This window comes from Pieris napi, chromosome 23 (assembly GCF_905475465.1).
Source record: "Pieris napi chromosome 23, ilPieNapi1.2, whole genome shotgun sequence".
In the NCBI taxonomy this organism is placed as follows: Eukaryota; Metazoa; Arthropoda; class Insecta; order Lepidoptera; family Pieridae; genus Pieris; species Pieris napi.
The window spans coordinates 227,925-244,917 of NC_062256.1; the positions used below are offsets into that span (position 1 = coordinate 227,925).

The 16,993-nt window shown below is 31.5% G+C and overlaps 1 protein-coding gene across 3 annotated transcripts in view; it reads left to right on the forward strand.

The window, feature by feature from the left end:
* Positions 1-16,993, forward strand: part of LOC125061598 (cytotoxic granule associated RNA binding protein TIA1) — a 102,603-nt gene that overhangs the window by 43,831 nt on the left and 41,779 nt on the right. The window contains exon 1 of one of the 3 annotated variants that reach the window (XM_047667102.1): positions 4,938-5,160. The exons of the other annotated variants lie outside the window; for them this stretch is intronic. The gene's annotated coding sequence lies outside the window, so the exon portion shown is untranslated. Of the gene's footprint in view, positions 1-4,937; positions 5,161-16,993 lie in introns of those variants that run through there. 3 annotated transcript variants of the gene reach the window in all.

A 16,993-nucleotide genomic window follows, 5' to 3' on the forward strand; every position in this document is an offset into this window, starting at 1 on the left:
ATAGCACGTGCATGCACACGAAATTGTTGGAAATATGTAAGTTAGAAAAATTATTCTTAAAATTGTCTTCACTCAAATATGAAGATACATTTTATATTTTTTTTAATTTTATCGAAGTGGGTGCAAATTGAATTAATTGTTCTCGTGTATAAAATTGAATATCAATGGTGAAACTTGCTCCTTACTTTGATTCTTTCTCTTGTAGCTTTTGTGCGACATTTTGACAAAATCTTGCGTATGATAAAAATGTCTATGTTTATTTACATTAATAGACTCAGGTAGGATAGACCTTGCCATAATTTTCATTCAGAACTTTTGAGAGCTTAACAGGCCTATAGCTAGCTTAATTAGATAACAGTGTATTTCATTTAATGTAACTAAGTAATTGCTATTAAGAGTTTGTTGCATTTACAATTTTTTAAATTAAGTATTAATACCTCAAATTTTTAAATACAAAAGATAGTTCTGTTATTAGATGTTAATAGCATAAAATGGGCAATAGACTTAAACAACTGGCAACTGACTTGATTGCGAACTGGCCTTGTGTGCATGTATAAAGAATAACTTATTATGTTTTTACTTTATATGTATGGTAGAGCATATAACTTCAAATATACGAAGGCATAGAAAGATAAACAAATTACCGAGACTCGAACCCACCATACTCATAAATAAAGAGAATAAGGGAGGACTTAGGTGTAGCGATAGCAAAATAATAACTATTTTACTTTCCGTGTATTACTTATATTTTATATCAAATTAGCAGCACTACAACTTTTTGCCATTAATTGTCGTAGAAGTCTGCTGGATGCTAGGTTTTTTTAATAAACTGTGCAATAATATGGAAGACTCACCTCATGTATGTGCGTGCTCCTATTTCACCATGCCTCTTGCTGATAGAGGACATATCTTTGTTTTTAATTTATTTTATAATTATTTATTACTTAAGATGTCATGAGGTGTAATGGTTGCAGCTCCTTACAAACATTGTGTAAAACAAAAAACTTGGCGATTGAAAAGAGTGGCGGTACTACTGTATGAACATGTATAGCTTTTTAAATTTATTTATTTAATTTGTCTGCTAACCCTCCTCCTTCGACCCGTGACAATCTGTTTGTTTGTCCATTATTAAATACACACACAACACACAGACACAGATGATTACACACTTCATTAAGTCGTACAATGGGAAGAAAAATAGGGTATTAGGTAAGAAATTCCTTTGTGCCTATTTAATAATATTTACAGTTTGGCAGCGATTCGTGTTGTGGTTCCTTGTTAGCATATCTGGGGTTCATTTCCCGTAGAAAGAAGACGAGGACGACGATCATATGAAATGTACGAGGGGTATTCAATAAATAGTGATATATTCTCCTTGAACTACTACTAATTACTCTGGCAGTAGACCAGACATAGCCGAGACATTAGTCATAGTAATTATAAAAATAAAAGTAATGTATTTTTTATTAATGGCGCTAATAAAATATCTCTGCTTGAAATTTTTTATTTTATTACATACAACCTTTGTGTATTTAGTATTTAGACGCTTGGTGCTGCGAAAGCTTTCTGACGCGACAAACGACACTGAAAAGTTCACAGAACTGTTTGGGCTCAATTCATAATTATGGACGAAAGATGGCCTCACCATTAGAAACTCCACCACCTCGAACTCTGAAAAAAATTAAGGCGATGTTTTGGGCTGTTTTTTCAGGGACATCCAAGGGGTGGTTATGATTGAATACTTAATTATAGATCCACTATTACTTTGTACGCCGGACAAAAAATAACGTTACTTGAGGAAAACTAAAATCAAAAGCAACGGCGTGACATATTTTGTTTTTGAATTGACTTTCTTATTGTGACGTACTGTGTCTTACTGTGTACGTGTCTTCAGTAAAGCTACGGTTTCCTAGAAAAGCGGTGCCGTTAACTAACGGCCGTCTTTACGGTGGTCAAGCTGTGGTTTCCTAAAAAGTACTGCGACCGTATTTTTGAAGTGTTATTCCAATTTCGTTCCACAAATTTTGCTTCATCTGAGCTTGTCTGTACTCTTTGGATTTGATATTGTACAAAGCTTCATGATTTTTAACAAAATCAATTAATTGTTCATCATTTTCGCTCGTCCAAGTCATTATATTAAGTAAATATGCGCACCGCTACACACGAAAAACGTTAAATTACTGTTTATAACCGCTATGACGGCCGTCATGCAAATGACAGCACCTCTATTTGACGTTACGGTGACACTCAACATTCTCTAGAAAACCTACTCCGATGTTATTTATAGACAACGTATGGGTGACGTCACCCACCGTTACATTACGGCCATTAGATAACGGCACCACTTTTCTAGGAAACCGTAGCTTTAGGAATTGGCGTGACTTTAGTTTTTCAATAAGACCATCCATATATTAGTTGTAGTATACTTGTAATTATAATATTTTATATTTATGTAAATAAATTCCCTGTAATTGAAAGTAACGAATTAAGTGTTGTCATACCATCTCGAGCACTTGACACCTTGTGTGAAACATTTAAGCCTTCATTAGTATGAGTTTGTTTCGCAAGTTCGATAGAACCTCTTATTGCAATTATGTCGTGGTGTTTCAAACATTAAAAAAGTAGTTGATCTTGGGTTTCTGTATGTATTTACTCTATCATGTTGATTTATAGGAGATCAGTATACATTTTGGGTCCTCATAATATTTTCTTTGTCGTAAAAGTATTAATATTTATTTAATTCCACACATAGAAAATAAATATTTTCTTGTTGCGAGTATCTTGGCTGATATTGCTCACGGAATAGCAAGATACTCTCGCTGTTGTTATTTTTTTAAAACTCTTTTTAAAAATAAGCAGCATAAAAATCTTTTCCGTTATCTGAACCAAAACCTTTCCTTTCCTTTTTACGACAAAGGTAGGTGAATCACTGACATTGTGGCTGCAAAATACATCTTCTTTAAGAAGGTTGTAATGTCTTTACTACTAACCTGAATACATCACGTGAAATAAACTCGCGAACATGGAATTTGGAATGGCTTAGACTAACAATAGCACAAATTCATGGTAGGTATATGGATCTACACATTGTATTAACAATACAAATTCATATTGAATATGGTATTCAACTGTGTGACTGTGTCTGATGGTGCGATGTGAAAATTACGCTATTAAATAGAAACGCCAACTATTTTTTCAGTGACCGGATAATCTTTGGAGCTTACAGAAATTAACAATGTCAAAAAATCAAAATTGTTAATCTATTGTTTACGTCAATTATTATTAGACGAGCGAAATTTTTTATGATTTTTCGATATTAAATTTAAAAAATAACAGTGTTGCAATCGATATTTTCATGTTCATATCAACCTACTTCGGCAACGAGGACGCATTTTTTTGTATGCTCACCATCTTCTTTGTATACTTCATTGTGTAAATCAAATATATTTTTGAATTTTTTTATAACCGTAGCGAAATGTGTGCCCAGAAGTGTACACAACAATGTTGTCCCTAACGTTGTAGGGACATTTTAAGCAAATTCGTTCTCTCGCTTTATGGTCAAAGTTTTATACTTGCCTAAGTTTTAGGGCCCTAAGTGTAATTTTGATCCCGCACATCTGCCTTATAGGCTGTATTTTAGGCACGTTAGTCACAGAATTACTTTAGGTGGCAACGACCAGGACATGACGTCACCGATTCATCCAAAGATCAGTTCAACTAAATTAAGCTCTTGACTAAGATTTTATGTCGATTGTGTACTTAAAGCTTTTATTTCAAAATACAAACGTATTTAATTAAATATGCATACAGGTGATTCATGGTATAAAAAGTAGATTTATTAAAAGCTTTAAATTACCACTACGGCAAAGACAGCCCTACAGTTATTGACCTTATTGAAATTGATGGACACACATGCATCACATATTCCAGGAAAATAGCGTTGATAAATAGATTAAGTCAACACTTTCCAAATGTGCCCTCAGTAAGAAATTTATTATTTAACCGGAAGAATATCTATACTACGTAAATTACCAAGTTTAATGTAATGTCGGGTTATGGATTAAAACATATTTATTCAATTAAACATTTATCGTAATAAATAAGGACAGTCGTTGTTTCATGAATCACTCAAAATATGATCTAACAAAATGTTAATAAATTCACAAAGGCTAAAATCACATCACAATGTGTTGAGTCCATCCTTCGGGATCACGGGCATATTAAAATATGTTATGTATACTCTACCATTCAGCGGTTCTCAAGTTTTCGAACATTCACCTCTTTACCGACATCGGTAAAGGGAGTTGTGCTAAGAAATAATTCGAGCCTGTTGTATATAATATTAATACATTTTTAATTGGAATCGAAATTGTTTAAATATAAATCGCAAAACGTGATAATACAATTGTATCTTTTATTAATAAAATGTATTTAAATAATATTTTGTGTAGAATAGAGACTTTAAGATTTAATTGGTTGTTAGTAAGTTTGTTTTTGGAAAGAATGATTAGACTAGACTTTAGCTGAGAATTTGAATTTAGAAATTACATATTTTACTGTTAGTCAAAAAGAATAGATTTGCAAACAAAACCGCGTCTGTCATTATTTATCGTATTTGTTTAAATGCAATGCAGATACAATTACTTAAATAATTTATTATTAGATTATACAATATTTAAATCCCCGATATAAGAAATCCCAGCTGGATGCTGCAACAAGCGGTCTCGATAAAGTTGAATGCAAAACTTGTACAAAAAACGCAACCAGCGTTTGAGAAGCGACGCGCTTTCAGCAAGCCAAAATTCGTTGCTTTACCGACATGACCGTAGCGCAAGTGAGACAGAAAACACGTGTAAAACGGAGACGACCATATCTCATCAGCTCCGCCTAATCAATGCACACAACCTCCCTGCAGAGGCTCTAGTTTGTCGCGTGCTCTCCTAGAGGACGGTTCGTTTTTTTACCTAAAAAAAGAACAAAAAATTAAACAAATCTAAATAAAACACGAAAAGCTTAAAAATATCGATCTGTGGCTGTATTTTTGATTCGTTTAAATTTAGCGATAGCGATTAAAGGCAGTGTTGTATTTGTGTATTTTCATAGATGCTTTTTGTTTCGGATGCGCATATTTCCTTTGTTCGGGCAGCCTCGGGCTCCGTAGTAAGTATACGCCATTTTGCAATACAATTTTATGCGTAAAATACATATTTGTGGTAAAAGAGAGCTTTTTGTTTGAGTTAAATGATCCTTTGTATTTTTATAGTGAATGGTTTTTGTCTTTTTATGCTCAACAATCGTATGGAAATTTTCCTGTCTACTAGTCGTTTTGACGTTTCAACGAGCGTATTTTTATTTTGCGCTAATTTAAATTCACATTAAAAAAATATATATTTTACATAGAAAATGTAGTATAGTAATGATTCACAAGTTTTTACATAACGATATGAATGCATAGGTAAAGTTACAACTTTTTTTGCTTTTATTTTTTAATAGCAAATAAGACCTGTGAAATGCAGCCTGCATTGGAAAATTAAAGTGATTTAAACACGTTCCTTTGATGAAACTTGTAAGCTGGTGAGGTGAAGTTTTTGTGTATTTAATTTTCGTGTACCTCGTATATTTATAATTACGAATTTGCTATTTATGAATAAAACATTTTCATCTCCGTCAAAATGTATATTAATACCAGCTGATGTTGGGGGTTCACCTTTGTAAAATTGGAATAATAACAAATTATCAACGTTACTTTCGAGATTCATTTTTAATAATTTTGTAAATGGGTCAGTAATTGTATGGGTTGTAATTTTGTAGTTTGAGCGTAAAATGTTTAGAATGCATTGCGAAAAAAAAAATTTTTAAATATATAACTTAGTTTTTTTTAACAAAGACAAAAAGGGCTACGTGATTCCTATATAATTATTTGATAAAATATCTAGAGTTATGCATGGAGCAAGATAAAATCAACTTTACACTTATATAGTAAATTACATTATGCAGTCATTTTCTTTTTGCAGTCATTGAACTTTCTATATAGTTTTGTAATACATTAATATTATTTTCACGTTATCGCCCTTCACCGTAGCACTTTCATAAAACGAAAGAGTAATATTACATTTTATGATCAAAATTAAATCATCTCATATCAGCTGCGGTGGTAGCGGTGTTAGCGTGCACTTTTTCAGGTTACTGACATTATCAAATTATCAGCACAAAGTACGCAAACAGACAAGTAAAATAACATCAAGAATTAGAGTTTGGTTCTTTAGGCTTTAACATCTGTTAGAAACTTCATTAAACTAACAGTTAAGTTATGTTAACACCCCAAATAACTATATACTAATGGATAAAATTATCAGTCAGTCGTGCAAATGAGCATATGCTTATATCTTTGATATCAAAGAAAGAAATTGATAAATATTTGACGCGTGTTGATCTTACAAAGTAAATGAGCTATTCTCTGGAAAGGGTCAAAAGGACAAGTAAGCCCGCAGGGTGCAACTAACACACTTCCTTTGTTCTCTAACTAGGCTCAAAAGTAGGTCAAAACATACAATATTATGTACTTTTACTGAGCTCAGTGGTTCACGCAGAGGCTAATTCAATGCGGTAGAGAACCCTGGTAATCCTATACTAATATATTTTTACGCAACTCCAGCTTGCGTAAAGAAACTACATTCAGAAGTGAATAGCACCTGAAAGGGAGGAAATCCAAAATATTGTATGATCATTAAAACGATAGTAAATTAATAAATAATATCTGTTCATAAACTAACTTAAAATAATACTTCCATTTCAACGTCAACATAATATTTGCTTTTCTTAGCAAAAATATTTCAAGTCTATGTGCACAAAATTAAATTTATATGAAGAAATGATGACCATTTCCAGGGTTGAGAAGGCTCTTGCATTATTATATATTAATGGGTTGATAGTAATTATCCCATTTTGGCCGTCAAAACATAATCGTACCCGCCTACGTTGCTACGCGCTACGCCGTAGTGCGCGTAGGAGATTACTACGAGCATAGACGCAACGACATTTTATTGTTAGCCTTGAACCACTACACTACAAAATATTCTCCTTCAGTTTGTAGTTTGAGAATTTATTATATGTATTAACTTAATTTAATTGATTTACATAGAAATATATATCAAAATAAAACCCTTTTAACAAATATACACGCGAATTATTATTTGCCTAATTCGACGTTTCTAAATATATTTAAGTAACCTTGTTTAGCTAGAAACTAAAATATTATATATAACTTGTTAAATAATGTAACTTCAATAAGTAACTTTTATGAATATTTTATATTTTTAATTTATTCATGTCATTCATGTTGTTACTTGTTAGCAAACCTTTAGAATAATCATTAGTATCGTAAAAATAACTAAACAAAAAATAAAAAATATATTCTTTTAGTTATTTTGGGCACAGAATATTTGATATTTTATATAGTGACATATAAAAATAATAAAAGAAAAATTTAGCAATTCTGCTGGAGGCATCTTAATTCTACGAATCAAATTAAATAAGGAATTTCTCATATTTATTTTAGTTAGGGCTGTAATCCTTACTTTCTATAAATATAAAAATAATAACATAATATGTGGGATTGGTAAAATCGTTTTTTTTTTCACGTGGTGTAAAAAAATTAAAAAACAAAAACTTTAAAGTTTTTCGTTGGGATTTAATAATTTCGTAAACTCATTAATTTCCAGCAAACTTACAGATTTTGTACTCGGAGTTCAACTCTAGAAAAATAAAAGTTAAGTGTCATTACACTTTCTTTAACTTCCCAAAGCAGATACAAAAAAAATCATCAACAAAATAAATTACTAGAAAATAATAATTTAATTTATCGAAATACATTCATGTCTCAACCTCAACCATTATTTTTCCCATTTGGATGTAACGAAGCATCAAATACAGATCGCCGTGGGCCACTTGTTAGAGAAAACATTTTCTTTCGTAACCTTTGTTATTTTGGAAATTAGTAATTGATTGTAGTTATTCCCGCGACTTTGCTCGGCTTTGCAGCTGTAAAAGTGTGTTCCGTCAGTGCTTTCTGTATCTTAAGAAGTTTCTTTGTCTGTAGAATAATATTTTTAATAATAACTATAAAACGTATTTTTATATTATGTCTTTCTATACATAATTGGTACTGAAAAAAATTTAAAAGTTTTATTTACATTTAAGAATACTGAAAGTAACGCTGAAATAAAACAAAGATGTTGATACGTATCCATAAGACTGACAATATATATATTTGATATTAATTTATAGGCAGGATCTTTATACATATACGTTATATATGTTTTCCATTTCTAGGTCGTATCTATCACCTCAATGGTCCAGTTGGTCGCGTATATATAAATACATACGCTTATTGAACACATTAAGACCGTCCTTCATTCACTTTGTTACAAATTGGTAACATCTTTAGGTATAATTACAATTCATCGTAATAACCTCCTACCCTTTTGAAAGTCGGTTAAAGTGCATTAAAAGACTGAAAACTATCAGGCTAAACCTCAGTCTCAAAGGTGTATGCAAATTTAAATACTTGTCACAAGTAGGTCACAGCTTTGATCAACTGAAACGGAGGCTTACACGGGAGATGTTTGAAAGCACTTATTTATATATTGACTGCGGCTTTGTACATCATTTTATCTACAATATTAAGATAAATAAAAATAACCAAATTAGAGCCTATCTGCATTGAATATTATAACCTATATTGCCCTGCACCTCAATTTTTATTATTCGTATTTGAAAAAACAACCCTTTTTTAATAATTGATACAGCGGGCTTAAAGTATAGGTGTATGGAGTCGATTCTTGGTGAAGAAATAATTTGTTAAGGTTGCTTTTTGCTTATAAAGAATGATCAGCAAATCAGACGATGGAATGCACCCCATGCATCATTAGGGGATCAACAAGCAAAGACATAGACTGTCTTTCTGTAAACTAAATAGTGCATCCAGATCAAAATAATAATTCTAAAGTAAGATAAATGTATACAATTAACAATATTGAGTATAGGGAATTACATTATATTTATCTGGACAGTTTAAAACATTCCCATTTTACGTAAATTTATAAAATTATACTGAAAATAACGTATTCGTAGTATATTAAAATGCCACAAATAACTTGTGGTCATACATTTCTAAAGCACCCAACATATAATTGATTTAATTTTTTTTTACTGATATAGTAAAAAAATAATAGCCAGTTGTTAAAATGGTAGTAGCTGTATCGTATTGATATTGATATTGATGAAGGAGGAATATTTTAAGCTATATACGTAATAAGGTAAATTGTGCTACGAACAATTGAACTTAATATACAGCTTAGTAACCAAAAATACAAAATTTGCAAAGGGTGAAGTGAGTTCAAGCTAGCGACATCACTGACAGAATATTACTATTCTTCCCACGTTCTAAATAAGAAGAAATCAAGGCGTGTTGTAACAATTCCTCATATTACACGCAATATTACACAATATGAATAAATTGCTATCATAAAAATACGAATTCTAATATACAAGAAAAGGGAATAATACGACAATTTTTGGGTAGTTGCGAAATGGGGATTATTAAATTTATAGATATTATTAAAGCGTGAGTGAACCGGGCGGATGTTTATTATTCTTATTTTATATTGTATCCGCGACATTTATGAATTCTAGTAATTTGTAGTAAATAAAATATAAATATTATACTAACGAAATTAATAATTTTTATGCAGCTGTCGCAACATACCTACCAATAAACGCAAAGCTCATTTTTTCTATTGTAAACACATTAATACAACTAACATGATCAACCACTTCTTAAGTCTCGAAACCGAGTAAGCTTGTTATGGATTGGGCCGGAAGGATATTTGGGCCCGTCAAGGAAATCGATGGGAAATATCGACACATGATGAACCATGAATTAAATGAACATATGACAATATAATCAGATTCTGAAAAACCCAGAGACTGAGATGGGTAAGCCACATGGAGGGAATGAAAAATAAACCATAATTCAGCAGAAAAGGGCAAGAGGCAGGCCAAGGAAGAGATGTAAGAATTCCATTGAAGATGACTTGAGAGTGATGGGAAAGTATACAAACTAGGAGAGAGTGGCCAAGACCAGTGGATGATTATTGTAGATGAGGCCAAGACTCATAAAGGGTTGTAGCGCTACTAAATGATGACGATCATGATGGTGATAAACATATTTGAGTTCTTTTAAGAGTAAAATATTTACATAAAATGTTGTTTGTATATTTGTTTGGGAAAAGCCTCCTATATAATGCCCTCTTAAAACATGGCCACAAGTAGTGCCCATTTGTTATGTACAAAGAAGTAATGTACTGTATCAGAACTTGTGTGATGTCTTTTGGCCTAAAATAAATATTTACGAAGATATTTAGAAGCGCTTTATTCCAATGTAGTAAGGTTTATTTAAAAATGGATTATCAAAGTTTAAATCGTTTACTAATGAATTTTTAAAACTCGGAAAAAACTCGCATTTCAAGAACGCAGAGACGGATTTTCATTTCACTTCTTATTCATATTCCATTTTTTCTTTTTATCATACAGTAAACAGTCATACTATGTATAACTCATTTGTAGGATAATTAAAAAGCAAGAATAGATTATATAAATTAAATACGGTCGATTGAGATAAGAGCGACAACAACAAAAGCAAGTTATTTAACACACATAACCGTGTATGAGAATAATTGTGAAAAATTGCCAGCACCAATAATTGTCACCGAAGTTGGTATTTAGACAAAGCTGGAACGTGCTTCTAATATTTACTTAAAACCTCAAAAAGTTCATCCCTGTGAAGGGTTCAAACTTTCCAACTCAAATAAACCGAAAAACTTTGAAAAGTTTAACCGAAATGAACGTCTATTTAAAATGGAGGCTTTTCCATATTTTTTAAACCTAGAATGAATCCTGAATATTTTATCATTCGTTGGTGATAAAAGATTAAAAAGTACTTGTACTACTAAGCTTCTAGTAGATTTCTTCTTTGTTTTTGACGTGTCTTACCATACAATTGGTTAGAACTTCTTTTATGGAGAGAAACGCGAATTTATTACATTATTATTTACATAAGCCTGTAACACACAATGTGTTGAAATCATTAATAAATAAAGAAGGGATTGTAGAAGAATATTTCATCGTGTTTATTTATTTATGCTATATAAACTATATGTTTATAGCACCTGTATCAAACCTGTTGTTTAATTTAAAAAAAATTAAACAACTCTCTCCATAGTAGCTTATCATTAAAAAAAATCAAACACTCCACTACACGGAATACTCGTCGAGCGAGTTTGCTTCTCTTGCCGAAGCCGCGTACAAATTATATGAAGAAGTCTATTAAGTATGAGGGTGTGCAATTATTTAATCAATTACGGTCTAAAATTCGTGTTATTAGTGCGTTTTATCATTTATCAGAATGAGTCTAAAATTGGGACTGCTGATGGCGACTTGTATCTCGTTCGTAAACATACATATTAACTATCTCATTTATACGTAAACATTTTTGTCATGAGACATAAAGTTCTTCAAACATAATATACATTTAAAACTAAGGTTTTCATTCTACAATATTCTATTCTAAATAAATTGTAAAGTATTCATGTATTTCCATCCGCTTAAATATAATTACAAATTACTATGTTAAAATATTCATTAGTTAACATTAATTATCTTGATATTCGATACTGATATTTGCAAATATTTGCTCTAATTTTACGAACATTAACAGCTCTGTATTTCAGGTTTTAATTGCACTGACTAAACCCAAATACGCTAGACTTCAAACGTGAACGTATAAAAATTAACCAGCATGAAGAAATGGGAAATAAAAGAATGGGACCTGCCCTGCGATTCTGTAACTCACTTTTCGAACTCACACAACGGTTTTCGCATCGGCGGTCGCTCTCAAATCAGTCGTGAAGCAGTCATTTTATGATTTGGCATTCTGATAAACAATAAATTACAAGCTCCCACCTTTTCAGAATGCCAAATCATAAAATGACTGCTTCACGACTGATTTGAGAGCGACCGCCGATGCGAAAACCGCTGTGTGAGTTCGAAAAGTGAGTTACAGAATCGCAGGGCAGCATGCCGTTTATTTATTCTTTTCATATCGAACTCTGAACCTTTTTTTATTGATAAACCAAGTACATCATTATCTGAACTACAAAAGCGCTTCACTTGTTACTAAAGTACTGAAAAACTTCTAAGGGGACATGACGTCGATTTCGAGAATGATGCCATGAGAATATATATATATATAACAGTAATATACTCATGACATCATCGTCAAGAAAAATTCCGGGAGTGCTGGGATTCCAACGTGGCGTAAGAGTTGAAAATCGCTCACTTAACTCTACACTAACATTGCCTTTGTTCTTGACTAAGTAAATTGATGAATATAATACAAGACAATACAAATTTATTGTATGTTCACAAATATAAAAAAGGCATTAAATAAATAAAGAAGAATGACAAAGTTATTGTTAATTTTCAAACAAAATAAAGTATTATATTTAAACCTTTTTACTTAATAGTATAGAGTAAATTTATTATTTTCAAAGAACGATTACTTATTCATTCAATATTAAGATTCACTTCGTGTATTATCACTTGTATCTGGAAGATATTTGCATTTCATTTTCTCAATGTTTTATGTACTTTGTCGACGTTTATTAAATTGTCTCGTCAAATACATTCATTTACATTAATGTAATTTTTTTGTGGGTGTGTATATCGTGGCTCCTAAACGGATATATCGAACGTGTACTACTCTTTTCGAGTTGGGTCCTACGAGAAAAGGGCTTACCAATTCTTAGCTTCTTTGCGTTCGTGAGGCGTCACTGGCAGTGTCAGTGTCTTCATGAGAGGTAATATCACTTAACACCGGCTACCTAAGGCCTACCTTAGGTACTTTTGTTCCGTGTTGTATTAATTTTATTACGTCTTGTTCATAATCTATGTAAATACCCGAATTGACAAAAATCTTATCTTTTATGTCAATAACATTGAGCCTATCTGTAATAACTAAATGATACATATACAAAATACTTACTTTTTTGCTGTTTGCTTAAAATAAATATGATTGATTATTGTTGTTTTCATAGCATTAATAAAATTGATGTCTCGATAACCATTCACTTAGTCAACAAAACATACAATTGGGACAGCATGGCGCATTGCCAGCTTATAATTTTAATAACAAAATGGCGGCGGCCTAGTTCCCGCGTTTTCAATTTTTTTATTAGCAGCCTGTGTTATTGACTGCGCCATTCAATGCCGATTTTACGTTTTCTTTTTCATTGTGTATGCGTGTGACTGTCATTAGTTTGATTGTCAATTGTCATGTATGGATTAATATTAATGCACATTAATTGTAATATTGAATAATGAGACATTGTGTTATATTAGAACATTTATAGAAAACCCTTAGGAATAATCTTAAATAAATCATTTTCACTACTATGCCCAATCGAAGCCTGGATTAAAAATGGCCAATAGGAATACAACGTATATCAGAAAGGAATTTATGGAATGAGAACACTACTTTGTAAGTACTATAAAACAGGCTCTGCAAACATCTTTATCATAGAAAATGAATGTAAAACGCGGGCTTTAACTAGTGTATGTGTCTCCGATATTTTTAGGTTAACCAAACTTGGCTGAGGCTTAATACATAATGTCAACATTTGGGATGAGTCATATTTTTGTTACGTCTCGTCTGAAAAAATATGTTCTTTGAAATCACTACACACTATGCTGTTAATATAATTTTATAACCTTAGATGTAATTTTCTCTCATTATTTTTCTGAGATTGTCAGGTTTTACGCAACTATTAGTAATAAGATAATATACAAAAGATACAAAATATATATTGTGACTTTCAACTTTCTAGTCAACCCTTTCTCTTTCTACGTTAAAAGAAGTAAGTATAAAAGACAAAAAAGTGTTATACTCTTTCCCATACGTATTTGTTCTTAATTTACCTATACCAGTCTGCAAGTAATAAATTGAAATGAGACTCCTTATCACTATGATGTATTGAGGCAGAGAAAAGGGACAATTTATTTCGTACTGAAATACGATGATACATAATAAATTGGATTTATTTCAGTCAACGCCTAGTTGTTACCAGACTTTTGTTTAAGGACAAAGCACTTAAACTGTACAAACATTATCAACACTTGATAATGTACTTTGGAAATTATCTCTGTGTTATAAGAGGATCCTCCATTTCCCCACGAGAATTCTAGCTTGGATGAAGCACCTCGTTACCCACTGAGCCAGCTTTGCGGTTAATTTCCATTATAATACGTAATAGCGAATAATTCTGAATATTAAGCCTAAACAGCAAGTAGTAACTGTGTTCGAATTTCAAATGATCGCACCTGCGCGTTTGGCACCGCGCCAGTAGGCATTATCATAAATTATTTTCCACAGCTCCACTATTACCTATTGGGGGAAATTCAGACTTGTTTGTAAGAGTTTGATATCCTTTTTATCTAATAAAAATCACTTTACGACATTTAAATAACTCAACACTACAATTACGACTAAGAAAATAAGCCTTTCGCCTTCTGCTCCATAAATTAGCTATGGATGATTATTTACTGTAACGGATATATATTTTTGTTACAATTATAACAAGCAAGAAAAGAATATATGAATTATGTAATATTTATACATCGCAGCCAAGTTTTTATAAATGTTGATTTTATATTAAACGAGTCAAAGATGTCCTCCAATATTTATGTTTATGTAATATAAACATAAATATTAAAACATCGTTTAACAACCTTTCCACCGATCACATCCGTGTATTAATATTCCAGTCGCGAGAAAAACGAATTTTCTTTTTAATTTACTGCGACACTTTGACAGAAATAAGTATTGGGTCGCTGTATTTAATACTGTTTGTCTTGAGAACCTACTTATTTAAGAGTGTACTAGCTCTGTTCCGTGGCTTCGTCTGACTTTAAAAACAATTAAGTGTGAATATTATAATTCATTATAACTAATTTAACAGTTTAGACCTGTATATAGAGAGAATAATAATAAAGAATTCATCACACACTGGAAATCAAGGGGACACACAATTAGTTATTTATCTAAAACCCCAGCGTTTTATTACAATAAAAACCTCGTGGCCATAGATGGCGCTAATATGCCTACTATTAAATAGACCCAAAATCATAATATTATGCGATGCGACAATCTCTCGATGACAACGATTGTTTAAAAGCAGTCAAATCGTCGAAATAGCGTAAATAAATTCAAATGAAGTAGAATTCGCGTAAGTTAAAAGGTCTTGGAACAGCAATTATTGTGTTAAGTCCCCTAATTCCCTAGTGTAGTCCCCAGTACAAAGCTATAACTATAATATTAGTAACTTAAAGTTTTTATAATTACAATGGAGTAACACTGGTGTAGAGAATACAATAAACAACTTTAAGGGCACGACAAAACTACAACTTGGCGTATTTGGTTGATTCAATTCATTGTAAGATCGTATATCGCATTCCTTGTAGCAATACCGCTACGTTGCTACGAATGTAAAACTGTCACGTCTATTTATTCTTTATTATATTCATACCACTTTTACTGGAGAAACCAAAGTATTTATAACTATAATATGATTACTTTTTTATTTATTGGCTATCCATATTAAAGAATATAATAGATTTAATATATGTACGCAAATAAAAATTTAGTCTGGTATTTATCAGAATCGATAACTAATGTTATTTAATAATATTTTGTTTTGTTTTGTTTTTAAAGGAATCAAGGTTCTTCTAACATTTATCTATATATATAAAAAGAAAATGGTGTTCGTTTGAGGCTCTTTCACGCTTAAACCACTGATCGTATCGACATGAAACTACCACCATTCGATGCGAAATTTTTCCTAGATGGTTTATGGCTATTTATTTATTAAATTCCAATGTTCCTTCATTTTTTTATTGCTGTTTTACTTTTATGAAAATTTATCCATACGGACTTCACCGCGGAAACATTCAAAACGTCAACATCTGTTAAAAACTCGATTTCCGAAATATTTCAATTTTCTTAGCGGGAAGTTAAAAAGAAGAATAATAAAAATATGAAAAAAAAAAAAATAATGAAACATAAAATTTATTTTAATTCGTCCAGCAAAGCGGGCGCGAAACGGCTAGTTCCACATATAATCAATTACTATTGTTTTGTGCCAGTCTGTCCTTATTCTCTGTAATTAATAAGGTTGTTCAATGGTTTGAATAAGATCAAGCGTATTATTAATTGACCTTGGCTATACTTTGTACCGCCATAATTAATTCCGCGATCCACACCCCAGCTCTCGGGGGGGTAATTTTTGTATAAACAACCCCTTTAGCCTTTGAATATTAAACAGGAGTAAAATCGATATAGCGAATTGTGTCAAACAATACACGATGAATTAGCTTACCTAACACAAGTGCTTAAACTGTATTATAATGCTCTGCTTTGGCACGTGACTTCATTCATAAGATTTAACTGATGAATATATTATGTAAGTAAATACAAATAGAGTATGACGTTACACATAAGTTTTTTACACAATTTCAAAGATTCTGTTGTGTAAATTTGAGAAAGTTTAGAGTCTCAAGAAAAGGAAATATTTCTTACTTCTCTAGTGAATCGGTTCTAAGCGCAGATCTACGTTAAATAAATTACTTTCTTTTGTATTCATGACACAATAGCATGCTTTTATTAACGTTATACGAAAAGTGAGATCTAATTTATATAGAAAATTTTATTCTATTTTCTAACCTTTTTATTTTAAGCGGCCTTATGAAAATCGTATCGCGTAATAGATAAGTGAAATAAGCACTTATTTTTCATCGACGCTTCTTGACGTACCTAGAAATATGGAGGCCAGCGACAAAATTATAATATTTTATAGTTTTTCATCATCATATGAAAACATCT